The 25,721-nt window shown below is 40.1% G+C and overlaps 1 protein-coding gene and 1 pseudogene across 1 annotated transcript in view; one reads left to right on the forward strand and one right to left on the reverse strand.

Moving 5' to 3' along the window:
• The window catches only part of GRHL2 (grainyhead like transcription factor 2), a 176,147-nt gene that overhangs the window by 11,741 nt on the left and 138,685 nt on the right, over positions 1–25,721 (forward strand). The window lies entirely within an intron of this gene.
• LOC116813750 (SAP domain-containing ribonucleoprotein-like) lies at positions 23,127–24,046 on the reverse strand (annotated as a pseudogene).

The following is a 25,721-nucleotide window of genomic DNA, read 5'->3' on the forward strand; positions in this document are numbered from 1 at the left end:
TTGTTGCAGGTAGAATTGACCTGATTCCCTGCGGAAGTCCCTGGCCTCTCCTCTCTGTCCCAGGAATGCCACGCTGTCCTTCACGCTGGCATGCTGCCTGTCGGTTCTGCACTATTCCTCAGTGACCTGTAGATTCGTTATCTGTGTCTCCACAACCTTGTCCTTTTAGATTTGCATATGTGTTAAGTCCAATTATTAAATCCAGTGATTTTTCAAAATAGCACAAGTAGGTGTAGGAGTTTCCAACATGTGTATAATTTGAAGCTGAGGAATGACTAAGAATGAAAGAAACTCAGTTTGTTCCACTCGGTGGGCTGCATGTGCCTATGGAGTTTCACTTGAAGCAAACTCTTGAGGCAAACCTGCCAGCCTCACCACCTCAGACCCCACCTGAATGTTCATGGGAGAGACTTGGTGTTGGGCCCAGTTTTGAGCTCTTTTGGAGGGACAGGGAAAGCCTGGAATATGACTTCCTTTAAAAACAAAAGGTAGTCGTAGGCAAGGTCAGGTTTTTTTTGTATTTTCTAGAATAAAAATTTGTTTTTTTTTTAGAGTATAGACTTCTCCCCGGAGGGCCACACAGTGACTCATCTGACTGCTTCTGCAAGCTGGTGCATAGATCATGCCAGACCAGCTTGAGTCTGTTAGTTAAGCTGCAAGAGATTGCATCATAGGATTTACTGCAGGCACCTTTAATGGAAGTGTTGTCGCCAATGTGAACTTATTTGCTTATCAACCTATCCAAGAAGCATCCATAGCAGGGAACAAAAAGTACCTGATGGGAACTTGCTGGGGAAACTGGTCTCCTGGAGTCACTGAAGTTGCCAACATTGCATTAGGAAAAAAAAAAAAAAAAAAAAGAGGAGGCTAAAAATACAACAACAAAAAAAGGTGGAAATGAACTTTTGTAAAATGTGAGCAACACCAAAGCAATCTTTGGCTGCAGAATCAACATAGAGGTGGCGAAACAGGAACTAGTAGGTATCCATTTTGGCTGTGTGCTCAAAAGTGAATTTGCAATTGCCCTCTCTCTCCCACTCCCATCTGGCCCTCCCCTCCCCCATCCTTTTCTTCATATTGTATAGAAATTCTTCAAACCTCAAATACTATATCTAATATTTTCAAAAAATCATGATCTTCTTTGGATGTTAAAAGTCTAAATGGGCCGGGTACTGTGGCTCACACCTGTAATCCCAGCACTTAGGGAGGCCAAGGTGGGCGGATCACCTGAGGTCGGGAGTTTGAGACCAGCCTGACCAACATGGAGAAACCCCATCTCTATTAAAAATACAAAATTAGCCAGGTGTGGTGGTGCATGCCTGTAATACCAGCTACTCGGGAGGCTGAGTCAGGAGAATCTCTTGAACCTGGGAGGCGGAGGTTGCGGTGAGCCGAGATTGCACCACTGTACTCCAGCCTGGGCAACAAGAGTGAAACTCCGTCTCAAAAAAAAAAAAAAAAAAAAAAAGTCTAAATAAAGGCACCTATCCTTAAGGGGCTTGTGGGACGGTTGAGGAAAGGACTACAGTCTCCTTTTATCTTGTGTTCATCTTTAGTTTTAGCAAACATTCTATAAGGTATGTTTTGTATCATATTCAGCCACATGAAAAACACAAATTCGCATTTTGATTTGGTTCACAAAATTTGGGACACAAGTCGTTTATCACTTTTAACATCCTGAAGTTGAACTGGGGCAGCAGTAGTATCGTTATGCTTGTTAGCCTTCCTAATCCTTCCTAAGCAATAAAATACCTATGTGGTCAAATCCCAGGACACATTGAGTTAAAAGCTCCAAGTTTTTCCACTGCAGTGTATCCATGTGTGCTTGGAAAGATGAATAAAATTAAACATGTTATTTAGAGCTTTCAGGGCTAACTAGATTTCACTGTTGTTGTCATTGTAGCAAATATTTCTAGAGTATGGAAGAAGTTGAAAATATTTTTATGATACAGAGATTTTTATTGTACTGCATATTTAATGAATTATTTTATAAATTGCTGTTGTGAAGCATTTCTGAATGACCTGCCTCCTAGCTTTCAATGCTATTGCCCAGGCAGGAATATTGGGGTTTTGCTATGTTGGCCAGGCGGGTCTCGAACTCCTGGTCTCAAGAGATCCACCTGCCTTGGAATCCCAAAGTGCTTGGATTACAGGCGTGAGCCACCATGCCCGGCCTTGAATGATTATCCTTGTCACTAAATTTTGCACACTTCTTAGTTATTTCTTTGAAATACATTCCAATGAATAGAAATTCCTAATCAAAAGGTACACACTTTTTGAAGACATTTGGTTCATATTTCCAATTGCCATCCACATATTTTCTCCTAATTAACACTACCACCAATGGTGTATCTGAGAGTAGAATTCCACATTCCGTCTCTAACAGTGCATATTATAATCCTCTCTTTAGTCTTTGCCAATTTGGTAGATTAAAAATGGTACTTGTTTTGAATTGCATTTCTTTCCGTTTACTCAGGTTGTTCTTTTTTTTTTTCTTTTTTTTTAATCACAGGAGAGCTTTATCTTTGTTTGCCTTAAATATATAGACAGTATTTTGAGATCTTGAAAGTGCTTAGGGTTTTGTACAGGTTCAGCTGTAGAGCATTTACAGTCAGTAAAAAAGAGTTTGTTAGCAGAGTGTGGAACCATGATCTCTTTTCTCAGTACGTCATTGGGTCTGAGAACAATCCCCAATTCACAGCCCTCATTCCTTTGCCAATGAAAGCAGTGACTCATATCAGCATTTAAAGTCCCCTGATCAATGACCACAAATTCAAGGTACCTAGTCAAGGGTGAGTTCGGGATGAGTTCAGGATGAATACATCCAAATGACAACAAATGAGTGGCCACCACCTAAGCCTATTGGACTATATGATTTATTGAGTGCCTATAGCCAGACACAAAGCTGGGCACCGAGCTAAATGCAGAGACGCCGAAGATGAAACAGTTAGGTCAAGGTTTAAGATTGTAATTAGAAAAAACATAATTTAGGGAAAAAAGCAATTGCATATTTACCTTCCATTCTTCAGATAATTAGTTGTGGGAAATGTGGAGGCAGGTCTAGAATGAGGCAAGATAGTGTGAATCTTCAAATTTTGTACTTTATTTCGATTTCAAAGGTCTGCCACTATTTTTCATTTCTTAGGTTTGGTCAGGCTTTAATCCCTTCCCTGTTTTTTTTTTTTTCTTTCTTTCTTGCTTGCTTTCTTGCTTTCTTTCTTTTTCTTGTGTGTGTGTGTGTGTGTGTGTGTGTGTGTGGTTTTTTTTTTTTTTTTTTTGGCCTATTAGTGGTTAAGAAACACTTTGGTTGTTTATCTAAATAGTAGGGCTATTTAAAATGAAGTCACTTTTCAAAGATAAGGCTCCAGGGCTCTGCAATTAAACTTTATATTAAAAACCTTTCCTAGAGCTGTGGGTTAAAACATCTGTCACATGCATGTTGCTTATAATGTTAAATGTAACATCTGTGGAAAATGGCAATTTATGGAAGTAATTTGGTACTTTTCTAAACTGAGATACAACATTAAAACATGTAGGGCAATTAAGAATTTGTCTTAAAAGTGTTGATGGCATTAGAGCCAGCTGCATTAATCAGGAACTCATTATCTGGTCTGTGAATTATTGAGGCTATTTTCTTCAATTTTCCTCTTATGGTTAGCCTTTTAGATTTTTTCCTCTACAAATCTTGCAGAGAGGGCATGAACAGAAAAATTCAGCTTAATTAGTTTGGCTACTGATTAAGGGGAAAACATACTTAATTCTAGTAGAAAGTTAAACTCATTATTTTAAATACATTTTTAGATTATCTAGGATTTCATGTGATCCAAGCTACATCATCTCCTACTTTTTTTAAAAAATGTTCTTGAAGCTGTAAATATAAGAATTGCTTGATTAGGAAGTCTACCACTTGCAAGCAACAAATCATGGTTCTCCTCCATAAAACCTATAAAGCACTTATGTAAATGAAGGGTAATCTTTAAGTAATTGGTTATATTGCATATTTTTATTTATTTATTTATTTTGAGACAGGGTCTTACTCTGTTGCCTAGAGTGGAGTGCAGTGATGTGATTTCGGCTCACTGCAGCCTTGACCTCCCAGGCCCAGAAAATCTTCCCATCTCAACTTCCTGAGTAGCTGTAGCTGGAACTACAGGCTTACGCTATCATGCCCAGCTGTATTTTGTATTTTTTGTAGAGATGGGGTTTCACCATGTTGTCCAGGCTGGTCTCGAACTCCTGGGCTCGAGTGATCCTCCCACCTCTGCCGCCCAAAGTGGGGGGGATTACAGGCATGAGCCACTGCAACTCGTCATATTTTTAACTTTTTGCAAACTAACTCTATAAGTATTTGCCCATGAGTTTTAAGACTTTTTCAGTAAAATTTTAATGTCAGCAGAGCATTATATACTGTGGATTTATTATCATTGACTTACATTTAGGTTACATGTAGGTTGTTGCTAGAGTTTTCACTATTATAAAGTCATAATTCTATAAAAATTCTTAGGCATAAAATCTTTCAAGATTTTTATATTCCTGAATTAAGGGCCATTGAGCGAACAAAAAAGATGTTGAGATCATTTCCTAGAATGAATTTCTACAAGTAGAATTTCCTAGCTTAATATTTACAAATATTAAAAAATATGTTATTACACAATAACTATCAATTTAGTGAGAAAAGAGATAAACTTGCCTTTTATACTTCTCTCCAACACTTTCAATAGAACTTTAACAATTTTTGTGGATATTCTTCCAGATGTTTTTCTAGGCATTGTACCACATATAAATGCACATGCATTTGAGAGTTTTAAAATTTTTCACTTGTTGGCCGGGCGTGGTGGCTCACGCCTGTAATCCCAGTACCTTGGGAGGCTGAGGCGGGCAGATTACTTAAGGCCAGGAGTTTGAGACCAGCCTGGCCAACATGGAGAAACCCCGTCTCTACTAAAAATACAAAAAATTAGCCAGGCATGATGGTGCATGCCTGTAATCCCAGCCACTCAGGAGGATAAGGCAAGAGAATCGCTTGAACCTGGGAGGTGAAGGTTGCAGTGAGCAGAGATTGTGCCACTGCACTCCAGCCTGGGCAACAGAGTAAGACTCCGTCTCAAAAAAAAAATTTTTTTTTTCACTTGTCTTATTATTTACAAAAATAATTTTATACATGTTGTTTTATGATTTTGATAGTTCCATACCAATAATACAGTCACTTCATTTTTTGGGTTGCATGATATTTCATAGAAAGAATATACAAGTGACTAAAGGACAAATTCATAGAAGCGGAACCTTTGGGGCAAAGGCTAAGCATATTGAAGCCTTTGATAGATTGCTCTCCAAAAATGCTACTTTAATTTATAATCCAATCAATAATGATCAAATATGCTTACTGCTGCCTACCATCCCAGCAGTGCATCTTATCAGTCTTTTTCAACCTCCATCTCCTGGGTTCAAGCGATTCCTCAAGCAATGCCTCAGGCTCCCGAGTAGCTGGGACTACAGGCGTGTGCCGCCACACCTGGCTAATTTTTGTATTTTTAATAGAGATGGGTTTTTGCCATGTTGGCCAGGCTGGTCTTGAACTCCCAACCTTGGGATCTGCCCGTTGCCTTGGCCTTCCAAAGTACTGGGATTATAGGCATGAGCCACTGTGCCCGGCCTCATCTTGTTTTTTTTTTTTTTTTTTTTTTTAAATGGCTTCTAGGTTTTATGCCTTGCTTAAGAAGGCTTTCTGTGCTCTAAAATTAAATACAGACAACCTTTTCCCCCACGCAAATTTTTCCTAAATTTTATTCTATCATTCTATTTATTTTATTCTTTTGTGGTTTCACATTTCCACTAAAAGCTTTGATCCACCTGGAATTTATTCAATGAAGAAATTAGGTGAGGTTTTTACATAACCGTTTTTCTAGATGGCCAAACTATTGTGCCAGTGCCATTTATTAAGCAATACATAATTTTTCCCTCACTTGTCTGAAATCCAGCCTTTATTATAGATTAAATTCCTTTGTGTATTTAGGACTATTTTTTAACTCTTCAGTGTGTTACATTGATCTATTTATGCCTATGAAGCAACTGTTAAGTTTATACAATGTTTTAATATCTGAAATGTTGTGCCATCTAATTAGTCTACTTTAAAAAAATATCTCTGGTTATTTTGGCTTTTTTTTTTTAATGCAAATTGGAATCAGCTTCTGTAGTTCTTAAGAAAACCTGATTTGAGCGTGAGGAGAAGGGAAGGGATTCATTAAACTTTATGAATAACTTTAGTATAGAGTTGATATCTTATTAACATCATGCATTCCTATAAAAACAAATATGTTTTGCTCTATTTATTTAAATCATCTTTGATGTTCCTGGGTATCATTAAAACATTTTCTTCATTAGAACTTGTACTTTTATTATATTTATTTTTAAAAGTTTATCCGAAAGTATGTTATCTTTTTGGTACTATTTTAAGAGGTATCTTAGCTTATTAAATATGTTTTATTTTATTTTATTTATATTTTGAGACACAGTGTCACTCTGTCACCCAGGCCGGAGTGCGGTGGCACAATCTCAGCTCACTGCAACCTCCGCCTCCCGGGTTCAAGCAATTCTCCGGCCTCAGCCACCCGAGTAGCTGGGATTACAGGTGTGCACCATGATGCCTGCCTAATTTTTGTAATTTTAGTAGAGATGGGTTTTCACCATGTTGGCCAGGCTGTGTTTGATTTCTTAAATCTTTCTCTTTTATTACACTGGTCAGGATTGGCAGAGGATGCTTTCAGTATTCCACTGTTGACCATAATGGTGCCGTTGGTTTCTTGGCTATTGTCTTAGTGCACTCAGACTGCTATAGCAAAGTACTGGGTGGCTTATAAACAACAGAAACTGATGTCCTACCGTTTCGTAGGCTAAAGGTCTGAGATCCGGGTGCCAGCATGGCGGGGCTCTGGTGAAGTCCCTCTTCTTAGCTGGCTAGTTTTCTGGCCTCTCCATCTCTAAATGCCATCACATTAGGGATAGTATTTCAACATACGAATTTTAGGGGTGTACAAACATTCAGTTGATTGCAGCTGTTAATAATTTTTATATTGGGTTTTTTCCTTTCTTTTCTTAATATAGTGATATCAATCAATAAATTTCCTTTTTTTTTTTTGAGTAGTTTTGCATTCCTGGGATAAGCCTTACAGGGTCATGCTGTTGTTGTAGTAGTTGTTTAATTAATAGATTCAGTTCATCAATATTTTTCTGAGGATTTTATGTCTATATTCATCACGATCCCACTACTTACTGGGGTTGTGGCCTTGGGTAAATTACTTAATTTCTCTTAGTTTCTCATCTATAAAAAGGGAATAATAATGAGAGATCTTGACTCCTAGCATTAGGGTGAGGTATATAACCCTTAGAATAGTCTGTGAGACGTGGTAAATACTCAGTAAATGTTTGTTCTCATTGTTGTTATTGTAACTGACATGGGTCTCCTCTTTCCTGGGTGTGTGTATGTGTCTCTGTGTATGTGGGTGCATGCTATCATTGTGCTTTTTTTTTTTTTTTGAGATGGAGTTTTGCTCTTGTTGCCTAGGCTGGAGTGCATTGGTTTGTTGCCTAGGCTGGAGTGCCTAGGCTGGAGTGCCTAGGCTGGAGTGCATTGGCACTGCAACCTCTACCTCCTGGGTTCAAATGATTTTCCTGTCTCAGCCTCCCTAGTAGCTGGGATTGCAGGTGCCCACCACCATGCCTGGCTAATTTTTATATATTTAGTAAAGACAGGGGTTTCACCATGTTGGCCAGGCTGGTCTCGAACTCCTGACCTCAGGTGATCTTCCCACCTTGGCCTCCCAAAGTGCTGGGATTACACACGTGAGCCATTGCGCCTGGCCATTGTGCATTTTGATATCTGTGTTATACCAGCTGATTTTAAGGAGCTGGGAAACTTTCCATGCTTTATTATGCACTGAAACAATTCAAACAACGTTGGAATTATCTATTCCTTGAAGGTTGCTGGGCCCATGAAAGTCCTTGACTAACCTTTCAATGTCTTCTATGCTCCCTTTGTGTATCTACTCAGGTTTTCACACTAAGGCCAAGTTTCAGCATGTATGTTTTACAGCAAGTCATCAGCTTCAGGTCTCCCTTGTCTCACTGGGTCTCTCTTCTCACCCTTTCTTCATCAGATTTTACCTCTCCTGCCATTCTCTTCACCCCAGCCCCACTCTTGCACACATGCACATACATTTACATGCTCATACCCATACGTGCACACACAGAGGACAGTTCAGTGCCTTTATGAATACTTGGCTAGAAAAACTGGAGCCACAGTACATTAGACTTATACAGTGATTCCTGTGGTTAGAACTGGGACCAATAGGGGAAAACAAGGAGATTTTGTCTCAGTTTATGTATGTGTTAGCTCAGATGCTCCAAGGGGCAGACACCATGATGAGGTTAAACATGCGAGGATCTTACTAAGGGAATGCACCTGTGAGGGAATGGAGTCGGGGAGCTAAGCAAGGCAAGGAGAGCCCCCAGACTCTGAGGCAAGCCCAGCCCAAGGGCTGGAGAGACCCAGCAGTCTAAGAAAGCTTCCTCAAAGCCCTAGGAGTCCTTTATTTTGTGCCATCAGAGGAGTCCTGCATCTGCCATGGAATCTGGGCCAGTACAACCTCTGGCTGGGAGCAGCCCGTGGGAGGCCTGGCTGCAGCCGGGCCCATGGGCAGCTGCTCTCCTGGCAGCTGGAGTGCTGCAAGGTGCCTGCTAAGTGGCTGCCACAAAGTGAAAGTTTCCTAAAAACTCGAAATTTCTGCCAGTAGAATGAAGAGCTTTTTCAGGTAGTGACTTATCTCTAGAGATGTTTAGGCAGAAGAATGTTAGGATGGGGCTGTTTGTATTTGAGGAAGAAAGTCTCAACCTTTAAGTTTCACTTCCATGCTCACTTTTCTCTCTCCTCCTCTTATCCTTCCTCCTCTACTCTCTGTCCCTCCGCCTTTCTTCTCTTCCTCCTTCTTCCTTCTTCTCCTTTTTTCTTCTCCCTTTCCTTTCTTTCCCTTTCTTTCCTTTCCTTTTCTTGTTTCCTTCCTTTCCGCCTTCCTCCCTTCCTTCCCCCCTTCATTTTCCTTCCTTCCTTCTTTCTTTCCTTCCTTGCTTCCCCCCTTCATTTTCCTTCCTTCCTTCCTTCCTTCCTTCCTTCCTTCCTTCCTTCCTTCTTCCTTCCTTCCTTCCTTCCTTCCTTCCTTCCTTCCTTCCTTCCTTCCTTCCTTCCTTCCTCCCTCCCTCCCTCCCTCCCTTTCCTCCCTCCCTCCCTCCTTATAGGGACCACTGCAATGAGGTCTTGCAGTAGGAAAGAGAGAATAGACTCAACTCCCTCTGTCTTTCTCTCTCTCTGTCTCTCTTCACACACACATACACATACACACACACACACACTAATATTATATATGAGGTTGGGGTGTGGTCGTCACTTTTCTTACTTCATCAGCTTTGCTTACAAATTTAAAAAATGTCTTATGATGCTTACATTCAGCAGTTCAACATCCCCTTCCCCTCTCCCAGCCTGAGAATGTCTTTCTTCCCAGAGTCCTGTCTCATTGTTGACAAGTTCAGGAACTAGAGGTTTACTTAAGTCACGGTTTCTGTCCTTGTTACAATAGAGTGAGGAAAAAAAAATGTAAAATGGGACCAGGAAGCCTATGTCTCTCCTGCCATTTCTGCCCTTTCCACCCTTCAGAGTCTGTTGAAACCAAGACGTGTTGCATGCTGGGCACTGTATTTTCATGTTTCAATGAGAGGCAGCTTAAGTGTTTTCACATGGAAGCCTTTCTCCTGTGAGGCATGCCCACAGTGCAGAGGTTGGATGGGGGGTGATTTCCAGCATCAAGGAGATAGGGTGTCCAGGGAAGCCTGGGGATTGCCCCTAAGAGGTCAGCTTGACCTTCCTCTCCCCTTCCTCTCTAGTGAGTTTCCCATTACAAACTCCTCCTGTCTTTTGTCAGCTGACTGGTGTTGGTGCCACTGTAGTCTACCAAAGACGGCTTAAGTATATTGCACTTTACAATAATGTTAATATCAAACTCTTACATAGTTACTGTACGTAGTGTGTCACAGGTGCCCCTCTAAGCACTGTCCATGGGTAACTCAATTCTCGAATCACATCTGTGAGGGTTGATGAGAAAATGGGAGCACAGGTTGGCTCAATAGCTTGTCAGAGGTCACAGGGCTGACAGGCAGCAGAGATGGAACTGGAACCCTGTGGTCTGACTCTGTGGTCTATGAATTGAACTTCATGCTTCACTGCCTGTTTCCTGAAAAGGGACCAAATGGGGTTTTGGTCTCCTGCTTCTCAGGAGGTCCAGTGCCCATTTGCCTACTGCCCCCCTCCAGAAACCTGGTGGTTTAGTGGTTGACAACTGGCAACCACAGACTGCCTCTGGGCTACAGACATGTTGCAAATGACCCACATAATATTTTCTTAAAATATAATTATAATTTTTATCAAAGAAGTGTATTTAGTTCAAAATATCAAATAATACTTAAAACCATCTGTAAAAAATAGCAGTTTCCCCTACTCTTCTCTCTGATTCTGATCTCCAGCAACTGTACTGGATTTCTTTTTACCTCTTTTCCTTTTTTTTTTTTTTTTTTTTTGAGACAAGGTCTCCCTCTGTGGCCCAGGCTGGATGGGGTGCAATGGTGTGATTATGGCTTACTGCAACCTCAATCTCCCAGGCTCAAGAGACACTCCCACCTCAGCTTCCCAAGTAGCTGGGACTACAGGCACATGCCACCATGCCCAGCTAATTTGTAAAGACTGAGTCTTACTATGTTGCTCTGGCTGGTCTCAAACTCATGAGCTCAGGCGATCCTCCTCTCTTGGCCTCCCAAAGTGCTGGGATTACAAGCATGAGCCACTGCACCCGGACCTATTACTTCTTGTTTACCTCCATATGTCTTGGAAATAAATACTGCTCTTTCTTGATCTATCATTTTACGTATTATCTATTCACTTCCAACCATGAAGCTAAAGGTTTGGCTCTGCCACAACCCACTTGCATTAATCAATTGTTTCTTAACTTATTGCCACCATCTGAAACCTGCTCGCATGGACTTTTAAGGCCAGTGAAAAGTCTGGGCATTTGAAGGTGTGGCAGGGTGGAAAACTCACATACCTTGGTTAAATGTTCTGGATCAGGTTCATTCCATATCTGCAGGACAGCATCATCCTGTTCCTGTGGTGGGATGCCTTTGGGTTTTAAGTCAGTCCTCTGCTTGATCGTGGAGTCCTGGGGCCTCTGCTTCAATTGAGGACCGTCGCTTTGGCTCTTCACATCTCCCCTTTCCACCCTCACGTCTCCTAGTCACTAGGGCTAAAAGTAAAGGGAAGCTGGGGATACTGGAGCCATGTCAATAACTCACAGTGGAAAACTGTTATGAAACTTCATCCGGGGCTTTCAGCAGTCCTCTCCCTGTTCCCTTCCCAGTTTTCCCTCCTTCAAAGGGTCTTACTGCATTTATCTCCCATTTTGTTTTCAGTTTTGTTAAGTTCCTATTCTCTGCTGGGGATGATTCATGGACGCCTCCTTCCACTCAGCCTAACCCCTCTGGATGGACCAGCACCCCCGGGACAACAAAGAGCACGGGGAAAGTGTCCAGGCAGCTCCCACGATAACATCAAGCAAGCCACTAATGGCCACCAGCGCAAAGGGCTGTGCTCTCAGTCTAGTGGACTCTTTCCGCTAACAAAATCAGGCTGCATTTTGTATTTGATACAGCTCTGCAAGACACTTTCCTTGGGCAATATTCTAACCGTTGTTGGGGAGTCTGTGTAGTTAAAAAAAAATTCTCACTTTCCTCAGAGACAATGTAGACAAGATGAGGCTTTCATAGAGCATCAGACAATATAAAAAGTACAACACTGACTTTTGTTTTTTCTTCAGACTTTCATGTCCATTTGCAGTCATTTGATACAAGCATCACAAACGTTGTAATTAAGCAGCTATAGTTCCTAGAAAGCTTTAAGGCTTTATGCTTCTTGCAACCCTACCTGACTTTTTTATTTTTTTTTTTGAGACGGAGTCTAGCCCTGTCGCCCAGGCTGGAGTGCAGTGGCGCAATCTCGGCTCACTGCAAGCTCCGCCTCCCGGGTTCATGCCATTCTCCTGCCTCAGCCTCTCCGAGTAGCTGGGACTACAGGCGCCCGCCACCACACCTGGCTAATTTTTTGTATTTTTAGTAGAGACGGTGTTTCACCGTGGTCTCGATCTCCTGACCTCGTGATCCACCCGCCTCGGCCTCCCAAAGTGCTGGGATTATAAGCGTGAGCCACCGCGCCTGGCCAACCCTACCTGACTTTCTAACAGGATTGCTTGGCTAGCACCTGCTTGATATGAGTGAACCTGAGAGAGAGAACTCCATGTTTTTGTGCAGCAGTGACACCAGATAGAAGAGACAGGCAACTCGGGCTCACCAGCACCTCGCTTATTCCCATTATATCACATGGCCAGCAGGAGAGTAGGGTTCTAGAAGTTCTAGAAGTTCTAGAGCTTTCAGGCTCCACACACTCTTCCCTACTGTAACACGGCTCACCTTTCTGATCTGAGACTTCGTCCACAGTATAGCAGCCTTTTCCTAAACTTTTCTGTGAATCTTCCCCCATATCACATACTTCCCTGCCTCTAATAATCATATCCTCCACCTCCTTGTGACTTTCCCTGTTAGAAAATCATTAATCCAGCCTGGTCAACATGGCGAAAACCCATTTCTACAAAAAATGCAAAAAATTAGCCGGGCATGATGGTGCATGCACCTGTAATCCCAGCTACTTGGGAGGCTGAGGTAGAAGAATCACTTGAGGCCTGGAGATCGAGGCTGCAGTGAGCTGTGATTGTGCCACTGCACTCTGGCCTGGGCAGCAGAGTGAGACCCTGTCTCAAAGAAAGGAAAAAATAAATAAAATCCCTACTATAGGGAAGGCCAGCCATTTCCAGGGTACCAGGAGTCGTACCCATACAGGATCACCTCCTTACTTGTAGGAACTCCACTTGACTTCTCCTGGTGTGTTTGGTTACAGGAATATAATACAACCATTCTGCAGGTGCCTGGTCTTCAGCTATTTTTGCCATTGCCTCCCTGCTCATCACCCATGCCACATGTTTTCTTTCTACGCACTGATCAATGTCCCTTCAATAGAACGATTCACTCCTAGTCAATGAGTTAGCTCTGTATGTACGAGATCATTCTGTGCTGCTTCTCTTTTCTCCCATACTAGAAAGACCCCCAAGTTCTTTCCATCTCTGCTAAAGTCTGAAAGTGGAGGTAGTGACATCTCAAAGAGTTTTCTAAGGTGTTGTCTACTCCTTTGGTCTTCTGTCCATATGGGGAGGATATTAGCAAGCACTCTACATAATTTGTTGATTTAACTTCTGTCTCCTGTGCTGCTGTTTGTGAGGTACATTGGTACGAAAATCTTCCATTTCCCCCACTGGCCTCGTCTGTTGGAATGTATGGCATGGGGCTGTGCAGTTGACAAATTTTTGAGATGTCTGCACACTCACATACACAATTTCTGTCCATTTTTATTAGGTTTTATGGGAGAGTGGGTTTGTGATGCAGCCCTACTCTAATGCCTTTCACCTGAAATCTCTACTCATTTTTAGATGTTTCAAGTTTTGTAGTCAAAGTTATCACTTTTTCTTCGTCGATTTTTTTTTAAAAAATTTTAAGAGACAGGGTCTTGCTATGTTGCCCAGGCTGATCTTGAACTCCTGGCCTCAAGTAATCCTCCCGCCTTGGCTTCCCAAAAGTGCTGGAATTACAGGTGTGAGCCACTGTACTTGGCCCTTCATGGATTCTTCCACTGTTTTTATGTTTACATAGCTATTCCCAAATCCAAGGTCAGATTAAATATTCATCACTTATTACTTGATTTTTTTTTAAAGGGTCTCGCTCTGTTGCCCAGGCTGGAGTCCAGTGGTGTGATCATAGCTCACTGCAGCCTCAGACTCCTGGGCTTAAGCAATCCTCCTGCCTCACCCCAGAGAAGCTGGGATTACAAGGTGTGCCACCATGCCCAGCTTTTTTTTTTTTTTTTTGTATGGTTGCATGTGAAACAACTAAAAAAAATTGTCTGGAATTTATTTAAATCATCTCAAGTAAAGGTTTAATTTAAATAAGCTAACACACAAATGACCTTCATCCACATCACACACACCCCACCCTAACCCTAAGTGTATTGCAAACACACATATGTATGTATATATGAAGATATATGTATATGTGCATGTATATTCATGTAACATATGCATATACAGATAAAAGGCTTTCTCCCCCCGTATTCACTGCTAATAATCAATTTAAAAATGAGAATATTTAAAAATCCATGCACAGATCCAGGACTAGAGGACTTGAGTGCTTATAATTGTTGTCTGATTATTGAAAAACAAATAATTAGTTCTTATTTTCCTAATAGTTCCCTTAGAAGCCCATCTAAATTTTAATCAGGCAAACCAAAGTTTAATTGGCTTTTATTATTTCCAGCATTTTAATTTTAGATCAAACTTATCATAAAGTCAATTTGTTTGCCCTATCTCCTTTTCTAGAAGGGACATCTTGTGTAAGCAACATATTTTGTATGGATTTTATACAGACTTTCCCATTACTTTCTTGTGGAACACTTGTAAGTTTCTAATCTATTCTCTTAGCTTTAAAGACAGAGGTGGAGTCCAACATTTTTACTATACAGTATCTCTGTTACACAACTTTGGAGGAGATTATAGACTGATTCACATAGTATGTGAGGTTGCAAATTGAGTGAGACATAATACCCACTTGCACAAAGATGTAAAAGTTAAGACGGTTTCTGAATAAAGAAAATGGCAGAAAATATTGACTGCCTTGAAATAAAGAAAAGGGCTTCAGAATCTTAAGGAAGACCTTATAAAGATGATTTTTCTCATTATGCAGAAAGTAATCCTTAGTTTATCCTTCCTGGGCCATTTCAGTAGCTGCCTTGTTGGTCTCCTACAACCTCTTTTCTGTTCGATCCCACGCAGCAGACAGGGTGATCTTTTAAAGGTCACAAGGGAACATCTTGTGTTTTTAAAAGATCACCCTGTGTATGGATTGAACAGAAAAGAGTCTGATCGAGATGTTCCCTTCCTAAAGACCTCACATAAGTACCCTGTGCACTTAGCATACAAAATGTAAAATCCTAAAAGTGAATTACAAGTCCTGGCATAATCTGGCCTCTGCTTATCTCTTAAGTTTCATCAGACACTGCCCTCTTCCTTCTGGAAACATTATGGTCCAGCTATACTGCCCTTCATTTAGTCCTTCGATTGGGAGAAGTTCCAACCTGCCTCAGGGACCTTGCACATGCTGTTCCTGTAATGACATTCCTTCCTCTTTTCCTTGAGAAATTCCTCCTCCTTCTGCAAGTCTCAATTTGTGTTTGAATACTTTCACAGTAACCCCATCCTAAGCAGCCTCATCTCAATCTAAATTAGATCTTCCATCAGTCTGAGTTCTTTGTGATGAATAATCTAGGATAAGATTACACATGCAATACTTGTATTAGGGGAACCACCTGTGAGAAAAAAAATACGGAGGGAGCTGGCAAAGTGGGGGAGCTGTCAGACAACAATGTGAGTCTGACCTGGAGTGAAGGAGAGAGGGAGGGAATGTTGAGCAGAAGCTTCCAGGATTGCTGTGCAGTCTAAAGAAGATGCAGCAGGGGTGGGGGTAAGGGTCTTTGAGTCAGAGCCAGCCATCAGAGGAGTCCCTGTTCCCCAACAATGCGCCTGCTTTGGTAGTCCTACCACACATGATCACTGGCTGGAAGCAGCCCATGGTGAAGTGTGGCCTCCACACAAACGTGGTGATAGATTTCAGTGACGGGCAACAGGAGCCTTGGCCCATGATGCTTTCTGTGGTTAGAGGTGTTGTGAGGTGCTCACGGCTACCACATAGTCCCCATGACATTTTCTCTTGTAGCACCGTGTACTTTTCTTCATTAACACTTGTCACATCTGCAATTGTATATTCCTCTGTCAGAGCTTCACCAGGGCAGACTGGGTCTGTCTTTTTCATCGCTGTATCCCAGTACTCAAAGCAGTACCAGCTCACAGTAGGTGCTCAGTTAAGACCTGTCGAATGAATGCAGTCTTAACTTTCATGGTTTTTTAAGTAGCAGTGTTTCCATTATTTAACAAGACATACCTTTCATGATATGATTTTTTATTACATCTTTATACTTGGACTCATATACCTAGGGATTAGGGCCAATTATAAAAAAAAAAAAGTTCTCAAAGTGTAATTTTTTGTTAGCTTTTAGAGAAAGCTCTGGTAATAAGCTTACTTGAACTAATTAATTTGTAGATGAAATGCTCCTTAATAGAAGAGACTGTGTCTGGCTTGGTCAACATCGCCCCCTGCACCTAGCTCAGAGCCTGTAGTACAGCAGGAGCTCAATAAAGGTTTGTTCAATGAACTGAGTGGGAAATTTAGGGCAGGGGGTGTGAATGGAGGAAGAAAACTTTGGCAGGAAGCTGTTTATAATTTTGGTTTTGTCCTCATGGAAGAGTGCTTATATGTTTGCAAAGCACTAATGATTTTTTTAAATATATATTTTTATTGTACTTTAAGTTCTAGGGTACATGGCCCCAGTGTGATGTTCCCCTTCCTGGCAAAGCACTAATGATTAACCAACAGTACGCAGTTGGTTCTTCATATCCAAGGTTCCAAAACTGTGGGTGTAACCAACTGTATTTCAAAGATAGAAAAAAAAAACAATAATAACAATAAAAAATAATACAAATGAAAACAATACAATATAACAACTATTTTCCTAGCATTTACATTGTATTAGGTATTATAAGTAATCTAGAGGTGATCTAAAGTATATAGTAGGATGTGCATGGGTTATATACCTAAAATTCCACACCATTTTATATAAGACAGTGGAGCATCTGTGGGCCTGGAACCAATCCCCTGTGGATATGTGTCCTCCAACAATTTGTCCTTGAATTATTTCAGAGTAAACAAAAATAACTGTGTAATCCCAGGGAAGTGGTATAACCTCTCTGGACTTCAGTTTTCCTATTTGTAAAATGAGAAGTTTGGGGTGGATGATCATGAAGATTTCTTTTCAGCACTTGTGTGCTACAGGTCTATTCATAAACACAAAAATGAGTACCTCAGGCCATTGCCAAGCCTTACAAATATAAGTATGTTTATATATATATATGTTATATACGTATATAACATCTATATCTGAGTTGTTTTGGAATTTAAGTTGATTGAAATATAACTTGCTTTTTTTTTTTAACTTTAATTTCTCTTCTAAATAGGCCTTCTGGTCATAGACTGATTGGGACCACAAAGTAGAAATCTATTATTCTTTGTTTCTTTTTTTTTAGATGGAATCTCATTCTGTCACCCAGGCTGGAAGTGCAGTGGCACGATTTCTGCTCACTGCCACCTCTGCCTCCCCGGTTCAAGTGATTCTCGTGTCTCAGCCTCCTGAGTAGCTGGGATTACAGGCACTCACCACCAAGCCCCACTAATTTTTTTTAATTTTTAGTAGAGATGGGTTCACCACATTGCCCAGGCTGGTCTCAAACTCCTGGCCTCAAGTGATCCACCCAACTCGGCCTCCCGAAGTGCTGGGATTACAGACTTAAGCCACTGTGCCCAGCCAAAATCTATTATTATTACAAGGAATGAAAGGAGATTTTTCTTTTTTTTTTTTCCATACAGGTGAAGAGAGAAAGGTGTACAATAGAAACCTCATTCCTTGGAGAGGGGAACTGCATAAAGATGACTGTGATCATGCTTTTATGTATGAAGCAGAGGAAAGGAAATCAAGAATGTTGGATGCTATGGAGAGAAAACACCCAAAATTATTAGTTCCCCATCACCACCTGTCCCAGCTTGTTTCTTCAGTCCAGTACTTTTATATCCCCTGAAAGTTTTTTTTTTTTTTTTTAAGGGGGGTGGGGGGTCTCACTGTGTCACCCAGGCTGGAGTGTGGTGGCACAATCACGGCTCACTGCAGCCTCAATCTCCAGGCCTCAAGTGATCCTCCCACCTCAGCCTCCCCAGTAGCTGGGACTACAAGCATGCACCACCATGTATGGCTAATTTTTTAAATTATTATTTGTAAAGATGGGTTTTTGCCATGTTTTCTGGTTGGTCTTGAATTCCTGGGCTCAAACGATCCTCCCACTTTGGCCTCTCAAAGTGTTAGAATTACAGGTGTGAGCCACTGGCCCAGCCTTCTCTTCCATTTATATTCAGTTGCATAAGCTATATATATATTTAAAACTACTAAATAAAGACAAATCACTCACAGTCCCACCTCCAAAAGTTACTTGTTTTTGTTTTCTTCTGGTTCATAACCTTATTTGTTTTGACTCACATACTTACTGGTTTAACACAGTTGCTACCATAATCATCAATCATCAGGTGCTTAATAGAATGCCCCACCATTTGGGTTTGTCTGGTGTTTCCTCTTCAAGATGTGCCTCTTTCAGCATGTACCTTCATCACTTGGTTAAGGTAGTAGCTGCCAGGTTTCTGCACTGAAAAATTACTGTTTTTCTCTTTCCAAATAATTGAATCACTTTAGATTGTTTATATTTTTCCAGAAATGTTCCCATTTTGTCTGTTTTCAAATATTAGCATAAAGGGATTCACAAAATTCTCTTTTTTCAAAAGAGAATTGTCACATCTAAAATGGTCTTCCTTTTCTTTTCTAATATTTGATTATCTTTGCCAGTTTGTTAGTTTTCTTTTCCATTTCAAAGAACCAATTTTCATCTTAAATTGTCCTTTCTGTCAAGTCTTTACTTCGTTAATTTGTTTTATCTTTATTACATCCATCTTTCTAAGTTCTTCAGGTTAATTCTTTTATTTTTTTTCTAGCATGTTGTATGCTTTAGCTCTTTAACTTTTTAGCCTTTATTCCTGTCTAACATAAGCAGTTCAAGTATGAAATTTGCCTCCTACTGCTGATTTATCTATATCCCACAACATATAGTATTTTATCATGGAGTTCTAATAAAAAAAAAAGCTTTCTTTAAGAGCTGTTCTTTGACCTGTGAATATTTAGAAAACTGTGTTATAATTTCAAAACATACAGTCCTTAAATTTCATCTTCTTTGCTGTTGGTTTAAAATTTAACTATGTTGTGGTCAGAGAATTTGGTTTGTATTCTTCTTTGAAAGGGGTAGAGTCTTGCTTGGTGGCCTGACATTAGGTCAGTTTTCTTATGTATCATGGGTACTTAAAAAATAATACTGGCTTTTAAAAAAAATCCAGTTTGAAAGTATCTTTTAAAGGTAGGGTTAACCCATTTTCACATATTACAATTGCTGATATATAGAGTCTTATTTTTTCTATGCCATTTCATTATTTTTATTTTTGTTGCATTGATCAATATATCTTTTTATTTGAGATAGAGTTTTGCTCTTGTTGCCCAGGTTGGAGTGCAATGGTGCGATCTTGGCTCACCGCAACCTCTGCCTCCCAGGTTCAAGCGATTCTTCTGCCTCAGCCTCCTGAGTAGCTGGGATTACAGGCACTGGCCACCAGGCCCAGCTAATTTTTGTATTTTTAGTAGAGACAGGGTTTCACCATGTTGGTCAGGCTGGTCTCGTACTCCTGATCTCAGGTGATCTGCCCGCCTTGGCCTCCCAAAGTGCTGGAATTATAGGCGTGAGCCACCGCGCCCGGCTAATATATCTTTTTTCATTATTTTTCTCTGGTTATTTTCTAGAGCATTGCCTCTCAAATTTTTGTTCTCAGAATTCCTTTAATACTCTTAAATTATTGAACTCACAGAAGAGCTTGTATTTGTGTGGGTTATATCTATTGATATATATCATATGAAAAATTATAGTAAATTTTAAAAAATACTTATTTATGGCTCAATTAAAATAATAATCGTAAACCATATGATAGTTATAAAGCACATTAACATAATGTTTTTATTATTATGATTTTTACCTTTTTTTTTTTTTTTTTCCTTTTTGAGATGAGATCTTGATATATTGCCCAGGCTGGTCTTGAATTCCTGGACTCAAGCCATCTTCATGCCTCAGCCTCCCAAGTAGCTGGGATTCCAGGTGTGTACCACCACACCCAGCTTGAAATAACATTTTTGAAATGAAACATAACTGGTCGGGTGTGGTGGCTCATGCCTATAATCCCAGCACTTTGGGAAGCCGAGGTGGGTGGATCACTTGAGGTCAGGAGTTTGAGACCAGCCTGGCCAACATGGTAAAACCCCATCTCTACAAAAATTACCAAAAATTAGCTGGGTGTGGTGGCGCATGTCTGTAGTCCCAGCTACTTGGGAGGCTGAGGCAGAGTGGCTTGAACCCAGGAGGTGGAGGTTATAGTGAGCTGAGATCATGCCACTGCACTCCAGCTGGGCAAGAGAGAAAGACTCTGTTTCAGAAAAATAAAACCTAAACTAAAATTTTCAAAACATATGAATTTAATGAGAAGAATAGTGTTATTTTACATTTTTGCGACTTTCTTTAATGCCTGGCTTAGCAGATCACTGCTGGATTCACACATCTGCCTCTTCATTCAATCTATTACAAAATGTTATTTTGGTTAGAGAATCCTGCTTCACACCGATAGTTGGAAAAGGAAAATATATTTTCATATAACTAGATATTCTTTGATACCTCACCAAAATTCAAAAGTGGTAGTTTTTAAAGGTTAATTGCAATGTGGAAACTGAAATCACACACTAACTTTCTCTGTTACATTAAAATCTGTAGGCTTGTCTTGCACTTTGAATAGACCCTATACTTGTGTGTGATTCTATAACATCATGCATTGGCATTTGGAATTATTGGTTGACTGAGTTATTTGGATTTTCCAAATGTTAATGTGCTTCATGATACATTAGTAAAAAATTATATCCATTAACCTCATCAGAAAATAAAGCACTAGAAAGTTATCAGTAGTGGGGGATGCAAGTTCCCGAAAATTTTCTTTTCTTTTTTTTTGCTTGAAAGCTCAAATTTTACCATTGGCAACAAATACTGTCAGTTGCTTTCTGTGAAGTGATAGACTCTCACTTGGTTTATTTTTGAGAAGACATCAGCCAAACACTCAAGTCTGAACACGTAGTTTGTCAATATGTCATTCTTTCAGGTAAAAATGGAATCCCTTGAAAAAAGCAGCTAGTTTCAACTCCTACTCAAAGCATCACACGAGTGCTTTTCCTTGAGGCAATTGCTGTATTTTGGTATACAGTCAAAATGCTTTACACGTACTTCCTGCTTTGTCACACAGAATATTTAAAAGGTTGGTACCCAAAGTTTGAGATTAATAAAATTAATATTCTATATTGCTTCACAAAGGACATTCTCAAGTGAAACTAGCACGTATTTGCTTGTTTGCTTGTTTTGTTTTTATTGTATGTGATGGTAAAAATATAATACCTCAAGTATAGTTTAATGCCACTGTCTTCATTCATGTCAGAAGCTTGAACTTTTGCCCAACATTAGTTTTATACCATTACTACAAATGTCAACAGAGGGAATAAGGCACATATATCTCAGTATTATTAGGGAAATAGTTTTAAACTCATAGACCCTTGAAAGTATCTAAGGGATTTCTCTAGGTGTCTGCACACCATACTATGGAAATTGTTGCTCTTTAATTTCTGTATCCTATCTTTATCCTAGTAATTGTTACCCTTGAACTTTTAATAAGCATAAACTTATCTTTTCTATCAATATCAGGAGTTAACCATTATCTGTTACTCTTCTTATGTACAAAGCAAAATCAACATACTTTTTATTTTGTCTCATTATTACGTAAAAAATTTTTTTGTAGAGACAGAGTCTTGCTATGTTGCCCAGGCTGGTCTCAAACTTCTGGCCTCAAGCAATCCTCCCACCTTGGCCTCCCAAAGCACTGGAATTATAGCTATGAGCTACTGTGCTGGGCCCAGTACATCTTTTAAACAACTCTTCTCCTATCACCTTTCAGGTGTTTCATTTTAGTTTGGTATTATCTTTAAGAATTCTTTCTTAGTGGCATACATTTCATTTCCGTGATCAGAAATCAGTTACAATTAACATTTTACTGACTTATTTGATATTCTCTGATGGCTGTATCAATTTTCTTCCTTATCCATGCATATCTTTCTTTACTTTGGCTGAAGGGATAAATTTTCCAAAAGGGATATATGAGTGGAATCGTTTTTGAATCTTTTCATGACTAAACAGGTATCACACTTAATTGATCTTTTGCTCTGTTTAGACTTTCATGTTCAAATCCCTTTTCTCTTGTCTAGCAGCATTTAGTGATGTGGATGGAAGTGTATTGGCTGGCGTTTCTTGTTCTGTTCTGTTGAATGTTACTGAAGTTTTTTCCCAGTATTTGAAGCATTTTTAAATTTAACCTTCAACCCAAAAAGTTCACCAGGATATGAATAGAAGTGCCACTTTTTCATTATTCTTTCCAACACTTTGGTGCCTTTCCAATACTCAAGTTTTTTTTCAGCTGTAAGACATTATTCTATTCTATTCTATTCTATTCTATTCTATTCTATTCTATTCTATTCTATTCTATTCTATTCTTTTGTGTATTTGTTTCTTCCCTTTCATCCTCTTCATTGCTTTCTTCTGTAACTCTTATTAAATCGAACTTTATACCTGTAATCATCCTGCATACCTTTTAACTTTGTCTTATGATTTTTTTGTTTGTTTAAAAACTGGCCAATGCTTTGATCGCTCACTTTATTAATTCATTTTGTGCTGTCTTTCCTATTCAGTCCTCATACAAACTTTTATTTTTATTTAAAAAATCATGTAACTTGTTTTGTGGTTCTTGTTTTCTAGTAGCCTGTGCTTGTGTTGTAGGTGCAGTAGCTTCTTTTTACCCCCATCTCTTTTCAGATTTTTTTTTTTTTAACTAACAAGAAAAAAATCAAAAACAAAAACACAACAGCTTTAAGTTGGAATATCAATAAGTCAAATTGCTGCTGGAGTTCCCAGATGTAGCTGGGATACATGTGCCCTCATTGCAAGGCAGGAGGTAGGTACGTGACTGTGTATTTAGGTATATTTGTGACCGAGAAGAATCAGAGAAATGGAAACCACTGGAGAACAGAAAGCAGCATGAACTTTTCAGCAGGCAATCCCATAGCGCGTGGCTCTTTTCCTATTCTTTGCCTCTGTATCCTCTGTGTTCCTTCTGGTTCCAGCTGAACCGGTGATAATTCCAAATCGCTCCTTCCTCCTTTTCAGTTTCTCATCATCTTCAGACTTTCTGGAGATCGAAGAGCCATTCATACCAAATCTTTGAGCTCTTTCCTTTAGCTTATCCAGGTTCATGATAGGTTTATTGTTAGATGACAGACCTTTTGTTGAAACTGAAGAAGTCCCAAACCTAGTTGCCTGGGCAGTTTTCTTACTTTACAAGCTCACAGGTACATGGACTCGTTCAGCCCTCTTCTGCATTCTCTCCGCCTGTGGTATTTCAGATGTAATTTTTACCACTTTCTTCTCTGCTTCCACATCAACAGTTTTTTCAGGGAGTTCTTCCTCTTTGACAGGGATTTCTATGGGGCTTTGTTTCTTCTTCCTCTGTTTCATCTCCCAGTACATCTTCATTTGCCTCTTCAGCATGCCCTGAAATATATGCCTGGAGCCAGCACTTTGGGAGGCCGAGGCAGGCGGATCATGAGGTCAGGAGTTCGATACCAGCCTGGCCAACATAGTGAAACCCCATCTCTACTAAAAATGCAAAAATTAGCCTGGCATGGTGGCGCGCGCTTGTAGTCCCAGCTACTCAGGAGACTGAGGCAGGATAATCGCTTGAACCTGGGAAGCGGAGGTTGTGTGGAGCCAAGATTGAACCACTGCACTCCAGCCTGGGCAACAGAGTGAGACTCCCTCTCAAAAAAAAAAAAAAAAAAAAAAAAAAAAGCCTGGAACCTTTTGATGGCATCTTGTTTCATTTCCTTGGTCTCAAAACCACGAGCAAGACATTCTTGCTTTAGTTCAGCAATCTTGCGCTTATGGCGCACCACCGTCTTGGTCGCCATCTTGTTACCCCTCACTCCAGTAGGCCCCCACCCACTGCCTCTCAAGTATCCTTTTAACATTATTTTCTGTATCTAGCACTAATTATTTTCCTCATAAATAACCTTTTTTGCTCATCTTGGGGCTTCTCTTTTACTCATGTAAGTTTTCCTTAAATTTCCTTAAATTCTTAGTTCTCATATTAAAAATGAAGAGTTAGACTGAAGACCTTTCAGCCCTGGCAGGGGGCTGCTCTCTTGATGGAAGCTTTGGCCACAGGCTCTGAGGATGCCTGGAGGGTCCTTTGTATATATACAAGTGAGGCCCAGCAGGGCAAGCTGGGGGTTAGACACATGAAAGGACTTTCCTGTTGCTTTAAGCTCATGTTTTTTATCTGTTTCCTTTGTGGCAGTTTGAAGTTACTCTAGGTGTTTTACCATCTTATTTCTCTCTCTGGCCCTAGGAACCCCAAAGGCGGACTCCTCTGTATTTAAGAAGCCAACTAATGTTGTAGTTAGTTCCACTGGGCACACTGTACGGGAACTGGCTTGGCCATAGGCACTGAAGACTTGAGTTTTCCAAGCTCAGAGAGAAAAACAGTCCTCAAGCACACATTAACCCTTCCTGCACCAAAGGTGGGGTGCAGCCTTCTCAACTCTGGCTTCTCCTTTATTCCAGTCTCTTCTGCTTTCTATCTCCTAGAATTGCATTAACATTTCTTTTCCATATTGGCTGTAAATATTAGCGGTAAACCCATGAAATGGTGTTTAAATGGAAATCAGTCCTGCAGGCTTGCAAAGTGCTTTTGCGCTTTCTCTCTTATTGCTAGAGATTCAACTGCTGTAATTTCCTCAGAAAAACTGACTCTTTTTAATTTTCAAAGCTAATTTGGTTATAACGTAATTCTTTCCTTTAAAAATCATATTTTTGTTTGTTCTTAAATATAATATTTCCCTTGTTTCCCAATTCTTTAATCTATATTTCTGTTACGTGAATCATTTGCTATCATTTTTCTGCAGGACATTTAAAAATAGATGACCTCTAGTTGTATTATACTAAAGATAAATTAGGACTTGTTACCCATCACCCAGTTCAATTCATTCAACAAATATGTGTTGCCTGCCTTCCTGCCTGGTATGTACTCTCTGGAATGTTCCAGGACCTTGGAATTCTACAAATAATGTAAACATGTTGTCTTTCTTCAGGGAGCTTACAAACTCCCCTTTTGCATAATTTCTCTATTACTCTGAATTTGGATATCATCCCCTGTTATATTGGTCTTTTGTTTCCTGTCTGTTTATGAGTTTTCCCTTTTCAACTAACTTTTTTTCTAATTGTGAAAATAGAGCATGGCCAAGAGTAGGAAATAGAGAAGGATGCATAAGAACTCAGGCTCCGAGGTTGTGTGTGGTGGCTCACACCTGTAATCCCAGCATTTTGGGATGCTGAAGCAGGTGGATCACTTGAGCTCAGAAGTCTAAGACCAGCCTGGGCAATGTAGGGAGACCTTGTCTCTACAAAAATAAAAAGATTAGTCAGGCATGATGGACCACTCTGGAGGCTGAGGTGGGAGGATCACTTGAGCCTGGGAGGTTCAGGCCGCAGTGAGCCATGATTGTACCACCGCACTCCTCTAGCCTTCTAGCCTGGAGGACAGAGCAAGACCCTATCTCAAAAAAAAAAAAAAAAAAAAAAAAA

Source organism: Hylobates moloch, unplaced genomic scaffold (genome assembly GCF_009828535.3).
Source record: "Hylobates moloch isolate HMO894 unplaced genomic scaffold, HMol_V3 SCAFFOLD_9, whole genome shotgun sequence".
In the NCBI taxonomy this organism is placed as follows: Eukaryota; Metazoa; Chordata; class Mammalia; order Primates; family Hylobatidae; genus Hylobates; species Hylobates moloch.